Below are 13,787 nucleotides of genomic sequence, written 5' to 3' on the forward strand. Positions count from 1 at the left end.
AATTGACTCATTTAGATTAAAAGAATGTTTGAAAAAAAGATGTAAAGTTTCTATAAAGACTAGACTGAGCAATTATTGTGCTAAACAAAACTAAACACAGAGTTTAGGTGAATGTTAGTGCATGAGATAAATGTTAGGAAAGACAGTCAGTGTTTTGATTATAATAAGTATTAATATGTGGTAGGGAAAATCTCCCATCTTATTTCCTTCAAATGAGTTATTCAATCTTGCTTGACATTCTCCAAGTCTTTTTATTTTTCAGCTCTTGAAAGGTCCTTTCATTATTTCTTTATCTGTATTCCTAGTGCCTAGCCACAGTATCAAGAACTGTGAAGTATCTGAGATTGTATCTTGTTTGCATGCTTATAAGTTAGCCTGCCATATTTCATAGATGCAGCCAGAAGACATGAGAATTCTGAGTCAGACAAAGAACTTTATTACTTGTTGCACTACCTGCTGTATGAACTTCGTGTTTGCTCTGGCTCCCCAGGGGGCTCCCATGAGGGTGATACAGGTGGACATAGAAGGGTACTGTTCAAGCAGTGCTTTTATGTCCCAGCTGAGAAACTTTAAGCTTAGAAAACCAGTTTTTCATAATGGATCACAGCTACACCTTCCCAATATTTGTCTCAAAGAGAGGTGTTTTCTTCATTTTACAACACACAAACAAACCTGCTCTCTGTTCTATATGGAAGCACTGACTCTATCTTCCAAGGATGTTTGCTATACAAATATCCTTGAAATGATAGTCCAGAACAAAAAGTTGTCAGTATATCTTATTGTAAGATGTTCAGAAATGAGAGAAATGCATAGAGAATTCCTTCCCAACATTAAAAACCATGTCTTCATAATTTATATGAATGAAGGAATAAATAATTTAATCTTTGGTTATAGTTAATGACATTTATAAAAATTGATTTAAACATATGTGCAGTTTAGCTTTTTTGGAAAATTCTCATAAATATGCTATTTAAATTCAAACAAGAATTTGGCACACTGTATATCTGAATGGTTAGTATATTTACAATCATTTTTGGACATGTTGCAAAAAGGATTTCTTAGAGCAAAAGTGTCTAACATGATTATGTTATCTATTAATGATATAAGCCTGATACATCGTTTCTTTTTTTATGCAGTTAGACACAAGCTGCAAAATCAATGCTCCATCCATATGTGAAAATTATACATGAAGTATATTTTTCAATAAGCAATTAAATAATTACTATTTACTGAAAGTACATGAGTAAACTCTAAATGATGACATGCATAAAATATAAAAACTAAATGAATGGTGAAAAAAAGGATAAATTTCCATAGTGCATTTGGGTGATCTGTGCTTATGTGGATGCTTGATTGTTTGTTTACTTAACACTGTCTTCCTGTTGAGTCTAACTCATTTCACTGATTGGGCAGTGAGTCCCTCACTGACTCTGTTACTAAAAGTCTGAGGCTAGTATAATTCATGTCCAGTCTTTTTAGCTCTACCAAGCCCTAGTGGTCTCTTCGGTCTGATATGACCCGATAGAGTACTCACCTGAAGCTAATGGAATCACTACTAATCCTCACAATTTCAGTCACATCCTCCATTTGATCCCAGTCTAGACTGTATATCTCATAACCTATGCTGTGTGATCACCCGCTTCTTACCACAGAAACCCCATGGCAGGTTCATTGATTCTTACATCTCGGTGATGTTCTGTATCCAGGACTGGAGAGCGACTGGGAAATTCTGGGACTTTTTGTATTTTACTGGAATTGGTCTGCCTGAGACATGAAGTGCTTTAATTGATCAAATTACCAATTTTACCCTGCTTTTCCTAAAGTTGGTCTGTCAAACACTGTAATCTATGTCCCAGAGTCTTTTTTTTTTTTTTTTTAGCAGCTTAAACAACACTTTATTATCTTACGGTTTTGTAGGTCTCAATGGGTTTAAAATCAAGGGGTCCACAGAATGGCATTTCTTTTTGGAGGCTTATAGAGATCTGTTTCTTTGCCCTTTCTTTCTTTTTTTTTTTACATCTTTATTGGAGTAGAATTGCTTTACAATGGTGTGTTAGTTTCTGCTTTATAACAAAGTGAATCAGTTATACCTATACATATATTCCCATATCTCTTCCCTCTTGCGTCTCCCTCCCTCCCACCTTCCCTATCCCACCCCTCCAGGCGGTCACAGAGCACCGAGCTGATCTCCCTGTGCTATGAATCTGCTTCCCACTAGCTATCTATTTTACGTTTGGTAGTGTATATATGTCCATGTCCCTCTCTCGGTTTGTCACAGCTTACCCTCTCCCCTCCCCATATCCTCAAGTCCATTCTCTAGTAGGTCTGTGTCTTTCCAGAGTCTTAAGAGGTAAAGACAGAGCATGATTTTTTTTTTTGACTTTTACTGATGTCATCTGGGATTTTTCTCCCTCTCTTTCCTACCATGTTTCAATCCACTAAGCACAGAGAATGAGAAGATTGATGACTGCTTTCTTGCGTCCACTCTCTTAACTCTTCTAACAGAAAGGACTCAGACAAATCAACTTTGAGACTCAAATGTGTTTAGGTGGTTGTAAGTAGTTACTTTCCTCTCGAGGGATTAATACCATTTATTCAACAGTGTTGAACAAGGATATTGCCAAATATTTCAAAAGCGTTTTAAAGTTTTTCCAGTTATATTAATGTAACATTTAAATTTTAAGTTACTTTATCATATCATTTGAGACTTAGCAATGGTGATTTCTTTTATAGGTCATATATTTGCATTTCACCATAAATTGGCATTACCTAATAGAGTAACACAGACAAACAAGGAGATGATTTGTTGTAATTTGCTGAGTTTTAGAGTTGAACCTTCTCAAAATTATTATACACTCAGGAATTTATAAATCTTTGTGTAAAATAGAAAGTTATTAAAACTTTATGGAATATCTTTGTCATGTAATGATGATTTAATACGGTTATAGAGAATTATTTAAAATAAATGTTTTCCTCTTCTAAAAAGGTTGCTATTTAATTTTTACAATCACCCTCACCTCATTAAGAAAGCTAATATACTAAATTGGTACCATGTGTTTTAATATGTACTTCTAAAAATCTCAATGCACTGGATCAGGTGATTCACTGGAAATGGTAAGCACTGAGGGCATTATTCCATCATTATAAGGGTTTCCAATTTTGCCATTAAAAATTAAATACCTGCTTGTTTATTATAGTCAGCAGGATCTCCTTTAGTTAATGTCTTAGTGGAAATACTAGAAAATAGTTGTATATTATAATCAGAGAATGAACTGAAAACTACCTATTTCTATATAAACTCAACTTTGTTCTGCTGAGATGTGGGGCAAAGAAATAAAAAACGGAAAATTCTTATAATAGAAGGAAAATTCTTGCAAAAGCCATTTTGAAATTTGCTGTACTTGAATTGAGACACCTGTGAAAGTTTAAAAACTCATTTGGTCATGAGTTGGAAGGTCTTGCGGCCTGTACTTCACTTAGGAAGAAAAACTGTTTTAAGAAATTGTATTTGTTTTTCAGTGTATATGTATCTTATCCTCTTACGCTCATTCTAAAGCACCAAATGCAATTTAAGTGCAACGAATCGTCTCTCACCATGTCAAAAATCCAACTATAGTGATTGATATCCTATATCAACTAAATTGAAAAAATTTAGATATGTGATCCTCTTAGATATAACTTTGGTTAATTAATAATAGAAAATATTTGCATTTTTTAACGTATTCCACACCATCAAAAAGAGTTAGAATCACAACTGCACATCTAAATAAAATATCTAAAGGTGAACACTCATATAATCAATGAACACATTAAAAAACAATAGAGCATCACCAGCATGGCAGAAGTTCCCTTCTTGCTAATGCTGTTGGGGCTAGGTGGACAAAGTTAGTATCTTGCCCTTCAACAAAAAGGGAATCCTGGTAAATTTTATATACTGGGGGCCCAAAACTTGTCACCAAAGGATTAAGGGTACACTTGAAATGAACCTGCTTTCATAGGGACTTAAAACCTAGTTTTAAATCACTTCAACCCTTAAGATGGAATAAAGGTATAAAAAGGCATTTTTTAAAAAAAATTACTTCTAGTTACTTAAAATACAGGCTTTTCCAAATTGTTTGTCTATTGATGTAAACCCAGATAAATATTTTCCAAATAAATATTATTTTTAAATTAATTCTAACATTTCTTCCTTGTCTGTATCTATAATAGCAAAACAACAAAAAAAGTCATAAATGCCCATCAATGGAGAAATGTTAAATAAATCATGCTTAATTAAACTTTTTAATACTATGCAAGTAACTTCTAAATTCTACATTCAGCAGGCTGAAGGACTTTCCATAATATGTTAGGTAAGAAAAACCAGTTGCAGTGTAATACTGTCGTCCCTTGGTACCTTCCAGGGGATTGGTTCCAGAACACCAACCCAAATATCCCCCCACTCTCCCAAACACCAAAATCCGATGACACTCAAATTTCTCATATAAGATGAGGTAGTATTTGCACATAGCCTAGCACATCTTCCCACATACTTCAAATCATTTCTAGATTATTTATAATACCTAATACAATGTAAATACTATCCAAATAGTTGTAAATGCAATGTAAGTGCTATATAAATTGTTGCCTGTGCAAAGTTTTGCTTTTTGAAACTTTCAAATTCTTTTCTCCCCTGAATAATTTTCATCGCAGTTGGTTGAATCCGCAGATGCAGAACCTGCAGATATGAAGAGCTGACTACATATCTGTAGGTTCACAATGTCTTACTTGCATTTCAAAATCTCTCCACTACAAAGTTCTGAAAAGTGAATTTTTTCCAACAGTGTAATTTGCTGTAAACTCATTTGGTGATGAAACACAACCTGAACTGATATGTTTCTTCCTAATATTGTTTTGCTTTATTTAGTGTAGATTTCCAAATGCTTTACTGCAGACATATTGATGTGTTTGATTAAGGGACACTGCACAAATCCTGATCATTACTTGCATCACACCACCCTTCTGAAATCTGAATAAAATTCTTAATCCTGAAACACATCTAGTCCCAAGGTTTCCAGATACGCAATTGTGGAACTGAAATATGATTCCTTTATATTTTATAAAATAACCAATAATCCAAAAATATGTATTTCAAAATATTTTGTACATATATATGTATAAAAATAGAAATTATATAAATAGATATATATAATGTTAACATTATTTGCTGTTAAAATTATTTACTTCAGGAATGTTGGAAAGGAGATAGGTAAGGTTAGAGTTTTACATTCTAATTTATAAATATTGCATTATTTCATTAGTTATGGTATCTTATATAAATTTTGTAACTTCAGTGTTGTAAATAATAACTTACATGACAACCATTTTCCTTACTATATATTTGATTGAAACAAACAGAATATTTACTTCCGTGAGCCCTAAAAGTTCTGCTAAATCTTGTTCTCAATCTTGTGCCTTCATTGAAAACTTCTTGCAGTAAATCTACCTGTCTCTCTTTCTTTCTGGCCTCCCTCAGCCATATTTTGGGGTCAATTCCTTTCCAACCAGAAACCTGTTCTCTAATCTCATCTTCCAGAGCTGTCAGTTGTTTATTTCAAAATCATAATTTGTTATATAAAGAATTTAAGTTTTCTTAGTTGAATCCCCACCCATCCATATTATAACTGAGGAGTCATACATTTTATATTAAAAATGAAGCTTAGGGGCTTCCCTGGTGGTGCAGTGGTTGAGAGTCCGCCTGCCGATACAGGGGACGCGGGTTCGTGCCCTGGTCCGGGAAGATCCCACATGCCGCGGAGCGGCTGGGCCCGTGAGCCATGGCCGCTGAGCCTGCGCGTGCGGAGCCTGTGCTCCGCAACGGGAGAGGCCACAGCGGTGGGAGGCCCGCGTACCGAAAAAAAAAAAAAAAAAAAAAATGAAGCTTATATATGTTCTCCTGGTCTACTTCTCCTGGGGTATTTTTATAACTATCAATTTGTCAGAAAAAAATATTCTGCATACACATGTATATAAGTTGGATAAGAAAGAAGGAATATAATAAACCATGAGAAACATGTCTCAACATCATTGCACCATAGCAAGAATTATAAATAACCTTAGTAATAGAAGGAGCACAGTAATGGAATGCAATTGAAGCTCACACGACACTACTAATACTATGTAAATATATTTTAAGTATGTGTAATTTTTATACTTATTCATATATCAATACTTATGTACTCACATACATCATTTACATATATGTAAATCTCATAAATTACATATACATATATCTGAAACATTCAAATAGTAGTTTTATTATTGAATAATCATGTTTTTATAAGTAAACTAGAACTTTAGAAAACTCAGGTTAAAAATGTATATTTACTATTCTAAATAATGAGATTAGTCATAGTTGTATAGTTGCCTCATGATTATTTTATATTTTATGTATAAATTTTATTACATAAACACTTATTTGTTAATATTTTAGGTTACTGAAATCTATTGGATGAGTCCTTTTAATCCCCAACATTTGTAAGAGAAGACTTAAAAACCAGGGGAACCCACTGGAGTGTCTTATGTTTGTGAAAATAACTATAATGTGCTGACTGGGAGAGAAAAATAGCGGATCAATTGATACAAAGGCAAGTTCTTCATCATCTTTGACTTCAATCTATGGTAATGTACTCAATTACTAGAATTCAAATAATACTCATTTAAATTAAGTGAATAAATCAAATTTTAATGCCAAACACAGTTAGTTTTTGGATTATTTAAGTTTCTGGTTTATTTAGTTGTTACTCCCTTTTATTAATGTAGAAAAACTTAGATTATTCTATGATTTCTTATTTGAATACTGAATGTGGTATTAAAGAGCCGGATAAAGTCTTTGAAATACATTTTGGAAAACCTTTTCCTTTTGGAATCAGATTAACTGTAATTTGAATCTATTTAAAGAATGCCATTAGGGAAACTGTGTATTGTTATAAATGTACATGGATATTTAATTTTTAGTTTTTGTATTAAACACCTAAACATCCTCTAGGCTTGATCCACAAAGATATCTCCTGGAATATTTAGTATTTTGTTAGTGGAAATCAGATTAAATGCTTTATTTTAAATCATGAAGGCCAGATTAAAGTTATTGTTGGCAGCTTTACACAAACCATAAATAGATTCATGGTCTCTGATGGTTAGACAGTCCTACCTACAGCAGCAAAACACTCTAATGAAACACCTGTTGCCTAAAAAAATAGAATCCACCAGGAGGCATGCTCAAATGGAGTTTTCCAAAATGCCTTAATACAAAAATGTATTAAATGTTGTCTTAATTTCCTCAATGATGGACATGCATTTATTTTTAATTGAATAACTGCCCGGACCAGAATTATTCATTTATTTGTCTTATTTGTGATAACCCCTTAAAGAAGCATTAATATGCAGCTTTTATGACTTGAGTTTAGAAATGTTATGTATCTGAACTAAATGACAGTAACAATTGTCACACACAGTGGCCATATATCAAGGAATTGCACTAGCATTAGGTAGAACAGCAGGTCCATTTGTTCAAATGCTCACTGAACATATGAGTGATTTTCTCTAACAAGGTCCCCAGGGAACCAACTTGCATCCATCACTGTCTGCATTCTAACTGGAAGATAACTATTTTAAACTCCTGATAAAATATGTGATGTTTTAGGATTGAAATCAAGTATATGTCAGGAGCCAGAGAGAAATATACTGTTGGAATGCATACCAGATAAAATTTGATAGAAACCAGTAACTGCTGATCTAATCGGATCTTCATTTTTGTTCTTATGTTTTATGTATTATAAATATACAGTGATTAAAAAACAAGAAACAAAACTCAATAGCATTATTCCTCTCAGGAAATCAGACACTTGGGTTTTCCTCAAACGTGTATATACAATTACAGTTTTTAAGGTTCAAATAGATATAAAACACACACATAATACAATATGTTAAGACTTAGTATTTTGCTGAATTAATTGATTTCTTCAACAGAGTTTTTTCTTTCATGGGGCTTATGCTCTAGATAAGAGGAAAACCTTTAACTGATAAATATTATGGCAGCCCACCCTACAGTGACCCCTAGTGAGTCAGTTTTGTAAAATCCTCTCCCTTTGAATGTGGGAGGCATCTGTGATTTGTGTCTAAAACAATAGAATATGACACAGATGACGATAGATCACCTTTGATTAGGTTGTATTATGTGAAAATTCATGTCAGCATACCAGAACACGAGAGATTTTCTTTGCTGGCTCTAAAGAAGCAAACTGTCATGTTATGAACTAACCATGGAGAAGGTGGAGAGTGCCACATGGTAGGGGACTGCCATCTGACTCTAGAACCTGAGCAGCCTCCAGTCATAGCCTGCAAGAACGTGGGGACCAGAGGATCCATGGAAAACTTGAGATAGCAAATGCATGTTCTTTAAGCCCTTGAGTTTGTGTAGCTTGTTATTGAGCACAAAAAAAACTAATGCAATATAGATTTATTCATTCAGAATTAATATTGTATATTGGCTTGAGCATCTTGGAGTGGCATTAATGTTCTGAGAGTTTGGCTATAAATCTTGGACTAAATATTTGATGTCAGTCTATGAGGATGAATTGTCAGGACTTCCTTGAATAATGTAAAGGAAGAAGTCCAAAGATTTAGGGAGATGGGCATGTCAAATGTTTAAATTGCTCAGCCATTTCTTAACCATACAAGTCTGAGAGGTACAGCTGGACACTTCCTTCATCAGGGTATTGATAGATGTGGAGTTGAGCATTCTTGGAAAGCTCTGTGATGGCTGCCTTCAAAGTAGATAATGGCAGGGGATATTGACATGGAAACTGGGTGCTCTTGCTTCAACGAGATTACTGGGATTCAAGTAGTACAGAGGTTGGTGGTGATGCTTAACATTCACAGATAATGTGGACTCATTACCACAATAAATCAATGAGAAATGAGTAAATAAAGTATATTGATGGATGGGCAATTTAGTAAGAAATTGCTTGGCATATTTTGATGGATAAATTCTAGGTCTGATGAGCAGAAACCTAATGTGACTTGATGTAGAAGGAATTTATGGCTTCTTAATTGTTTCAGATGCAAGTCTGTTTACATTCTCAGAATCCCTCAATAAAAGGAAAGCTTAGTCTCTTCTGAAATGCAGTCGGTAGTCTATACTCTGACTCTTTCCCCAAGCTTCCTTAAAAGTACTTATAACCATTTAACATTGGAGAAAATGGAATTAAATACTTTATTGGAATTAATAGATACTGGCTTTGAAGTGATATTAGTCTCTGGTGATTAACATGTCACCACAATCCAGCAACCACAACAGTGGATTATGATATGATAAAGGTGTTTTGATAATCCATTGTTGTATAACTCCAAAATATAGTGGCTTACAACAGCAACAATCATTAATCTTATTTTATTCACAAATCTTCAATTTGGGCAAGACCCAGAATTGTCTTGTCTCTGCTTCATGTAGCATCAGTGTGATAAGTTATATAGCTCTACTTGGGCTGGAATAGCCACTTCCAAGATGAGTGACTCACAAGGCTGGTAAATTGGTGCTGGCTCTCAACTACGAGCTTATGTTGGGCAATCTTCCTTAGGTCTCCATACCTTGCTATGTGAGTCTCTCCACAGGGTTTCTTGGGCTTCCTCACAGTGTGATGGCTGGGTTCCATGACCTACTATTATAAAATTACTTAAGAGGAGGAGACAGAGACCAATCTATCAACAGTGGATAGAGAGAGATTGCAAACCTATCCTTGACTGATTTCCCAACTGTTAGAATTCTATAAGATTAGCAATGAGTATTAACTGATAGGATCCCTACCTTATTCTTTTGAACAATTATTTTGGAATGATGAGTTAAGTGGAAACAATCTCAATTCCTACTTCTTCTACCTCCAAGCAAAAATGGTAAGCAAAAAAGGGGTATAACATCAGAAGAAGAATTACAGAGATTATTGTCACAATACAAGACTATTTGCAGGGACTGTATCCTCATTTTATAGTTCACTGCTTTGGGTATTGAAAAAGAAAAATGTGTTATAGAGAATACTGTGTAGTATTTAAATCACAAATAAATACTGGTAATTCAAGAATAGTTTGCATTCAACAGCTGAGATCTAGAAAATATACAAATGGAAAATACTTTCTGTCTTAGTTCACTCAGGCTGCTATAACAAAATATCACAGACTGGATAGCTTAAAACAATACAAATTTATTTCTTACAGTTCTGGTGGTTGGAAAGTCCAAGATCAAGGTGCTAAAATGGTCACATTCTGGTGAGAGCCCTCTTCTTGGTTCATAATCACACCTTCTTGCTGTGTCCTCACATGTGGACAGGGCCAGGAGCTCTCTTAAATGCACCAAACCCATTCATGAGGTCTCCACCATCATGACCTAAATGCCTCCCAAAGGGCCCACCTTCTGATACTACCACATTGGGTTTAGGATTTCAACATATGAATTTTGGAGGGACACAAACATTCAGACCACAGCACTTGCTAAACGAAATCTAAGGTTTACAGGATAAATGTTTATGTAAAACTATCATGTAAATATCAGAAACACATATCAGCATAATGGAATTAATTAATTATTTAATTCAGAAATAGTTATTGCTTGCATCCATTGTGTTAGAAATACTGTAGAGAGCAAGAGAGAAAAAGTCTTTGCCCTCAAGGAGTTTTTCTTGTAATTGGGAAAGTAAAAAATAAAGAAATATTAATTGCTAGATATTGCATATTCTACCTGGCATCATATTTTAAAAACAAAATTTTCTAATTAAGGAGCTTATATTCCTTTAGGTCTTTTAAGATGGAAGGCAATGGAATAACATAAGAAATTCTCCTCAGAGTATTTTAACACAAAATAAGTACCTGTTCTGCATGTGATTGGTCCAGAAATAAAATGTTATGGCTTGTCGATATTAAGTGTTTTTATTAAAACACAGTGACATGTATTACATATAGGTTTCCTTGATGATATGCATTTGCTTTTACTTGAATAATGGTTGCAGTGGAGCAGGCCAGAGGGCACAAGGCTTATATTTCAGGAGGCCAGAGATAGAAAAAAAATGAAGAGGCTAATCAAAGATATCCCTTAGCTATATGGTAGCTGACACCACTGTGTTAAAGGCTGCAGAATAAAACCTTTTTGAACATGTGGGTATAATTTAATGATACAGAATAGCACTATTCTGTTCAGCAGAGTTCTTCTGAACAGAAGCTAACAGATTATCAGAGGTTATCAGTTCTGTGACTACACTATTAAAATAATGTCATAAATAGGGCTAATTCTTATTGTTTTATTTCACATCCACTATTATACAATTAAAGCAAGCATAAATACTAATATGTTTATTTTTATCCTTTCCAAAATTCCTTTTTTTGTTTAACCATTTAATTATACATAAAAGTTTTTCTTTTCTGTAGGAGGATAATTTTGAAACAATTTTGGTACGTAAGGAAGTAAAATGTATAATAACAAATATCTTACTTAGTACTTCAATGGATTGTTTTTCCATATATATTTAAATTAACAGGCTTTTTTCAATACCTATCCTTTAAACATTCATAATAACCATGTAAATGCTATTGAATGAGCAAAAATATAAATTCTAAACAATTTTTATCCACACAGGAAAAATTTAAATTATATTCCTACTTATCACTGCTTGCATACAAATCTTCCAACATATCTTGCATTCCTCCTCACTTTGAAAATAAAGAAAAAGTGAATTACAATTATTATAGTAACTACTTTCCTTATATTTAAATGCAGAATTCCGAATTAATGACAAGGCCTCAGATTGGTTAGCTGACGTAATGTGCAGAAGTATAGAATGAAAAATCTGCAGCATAATTACTGGCAGTTGAATAATGAATAACTTGTGCACGCTCAAATAAGTCTATTAATGTAACACATAAATTTATGAACATTTATGAGCAATTAATATTCTGAAAGTTAGTGGAACTGGATAAATTATCTTCCCTAAGGTAGAGCTTTTTACATGCTGTGACCAGGTTAACTACTCCTGTCTTCATAGCTTTTATTGTTCTAATAAATATAATTTTTATATTTTTAAATCACAAATGAACTTAGTGTCCATAAATTGAGATATTATATTTTTGTTTGAAACCACAGGCAGTCATCCGTATTTAGTATATCTCTGTTACCCATTAGACTAAACTAACTTTAAGTTTCCTTATCGATGATCCTTAATATCCCCAGGGAAAATAATCAGATTCTTAAGATAATATATTTTTGTTTAAAAAAATGCCATCTCAAGGAATTTATACCCTGAGTTGGAGCAATAGCAAAGTAAAATACGAGAACACTTTGTTGCTTCAACTCACTGTGTTATTTCTTTGAGATAGAGTTTTTAAACAATAATATTATTATTAAGTTTCAGAATCTAATTACACCTTATTTGACAACCCTTAGTTTTCATGGTTGTTTCTGTAAAATATCATAATCATTTTTTAGAATAAAATTTGGATCAGGAAGAACATTCTTGGAATTAGTTTGATTCAATTTTAAATAGTGTTCAGCAACATTTTTAACTATGTCATCATATGTGAATTTAGGTGAATAGCCCTCCAGAGGACAATTTTATTGATTTCAATTATTTCTAGTAAACTTTATAAAATTCCACCATATTGTAGACTTTATAGGATTTCAAATAAAGGTTTTAAAAGAGATTGGTTCCACTCTTTGATTAAACATGACATAATCTCTATGTAATAGGTTTTTTTTATTTCTTTTTTTTTTTTTTTTTTTTTTTTTGCTGTACGCGGGCCTCTCACTGTTGTGGCCTCTCCCATTGTGGAGCACAGGCTCGGGACACGCAGGCTCAGAGGCCATGGCTCATGGGCCCAGCTGCTCTGCGGCATGTGGGATCTTCCTGGACCGGGGCATGAACCTGTGTCCCCTGCATCGGCAGGCGGACTCTCAACCACTGCGCCACCAGGGAAGCCCAGGTTTTATATCTTTGAAACCAATGGTTAATCTCACTTCAAGAGCCATATGAGTTTTATTACCAAAACTACAAATTTATTGGAAATACTGTTTTATTATAAATTTTTTCATTATCATCTAGTAGTAGCAAAGTTTCATCTACTATGAAATGAAAGGCATTGGACACACCACAAGATTTTTGTCTAAATTTCAAATTAACATTTGAGAAAAGTCTCAGTTGAAAAAAATTAGAAAGATCAATATATCATGAATAAAGTCATGCTTTAGGAGAAAATAAATTTAATATTTATTTCAGAATATATGATTTCCCCTTGCTTTGTTCTGGTAACAGAGGCACACACACACACACACACACACACACACTATATATATATATATATATAGATGGTTTTCATGAGTTGACATTTGTTGGTGGGGTAGGGGGAAGGGGGTAGTAGAGACGTGATAAAATCTATAACATGGAATAACTATTTAATACATCGAGGCCACATATGTTTTAGGCACTAACACATAATATGTAATAAATTGATTTTGGAAATAAGAAATAAAACAGGAGACATTTGGGTATAGAAATTAACACAGAACAATTCCTAAAGAGATGAAATATTGTTTGGCCCAAAATTTCCTTTTGTTTTTAAGTAGAAATATAAGACACATTTTTCATTTTCACCAAGAACTTTATTGAACAATGTATTCACCATTTTGTTCCACTACATTCTGCCATTTTCCAGGCAACTTCATAATTCTATCTTCCCAAAACTTTTTATCTTTTTGAGCAAAGAACTGTTGTAGG

The sequence above is a fragment of the Lagenorhynchus albirostris genome, chromosome 4 (assembly GCF_949774975.1).
Source record: "Lagenorhynchus albirostris chromosome 4, mLagAlb1.1, whole genome shotgun sequence".
NCBI lineage: Eukaryota > Metazoa > Chordata > Mammalia > Artiodactyla > Delphinidae > Lagenorhynchus > Lagenorhynchus albirostris.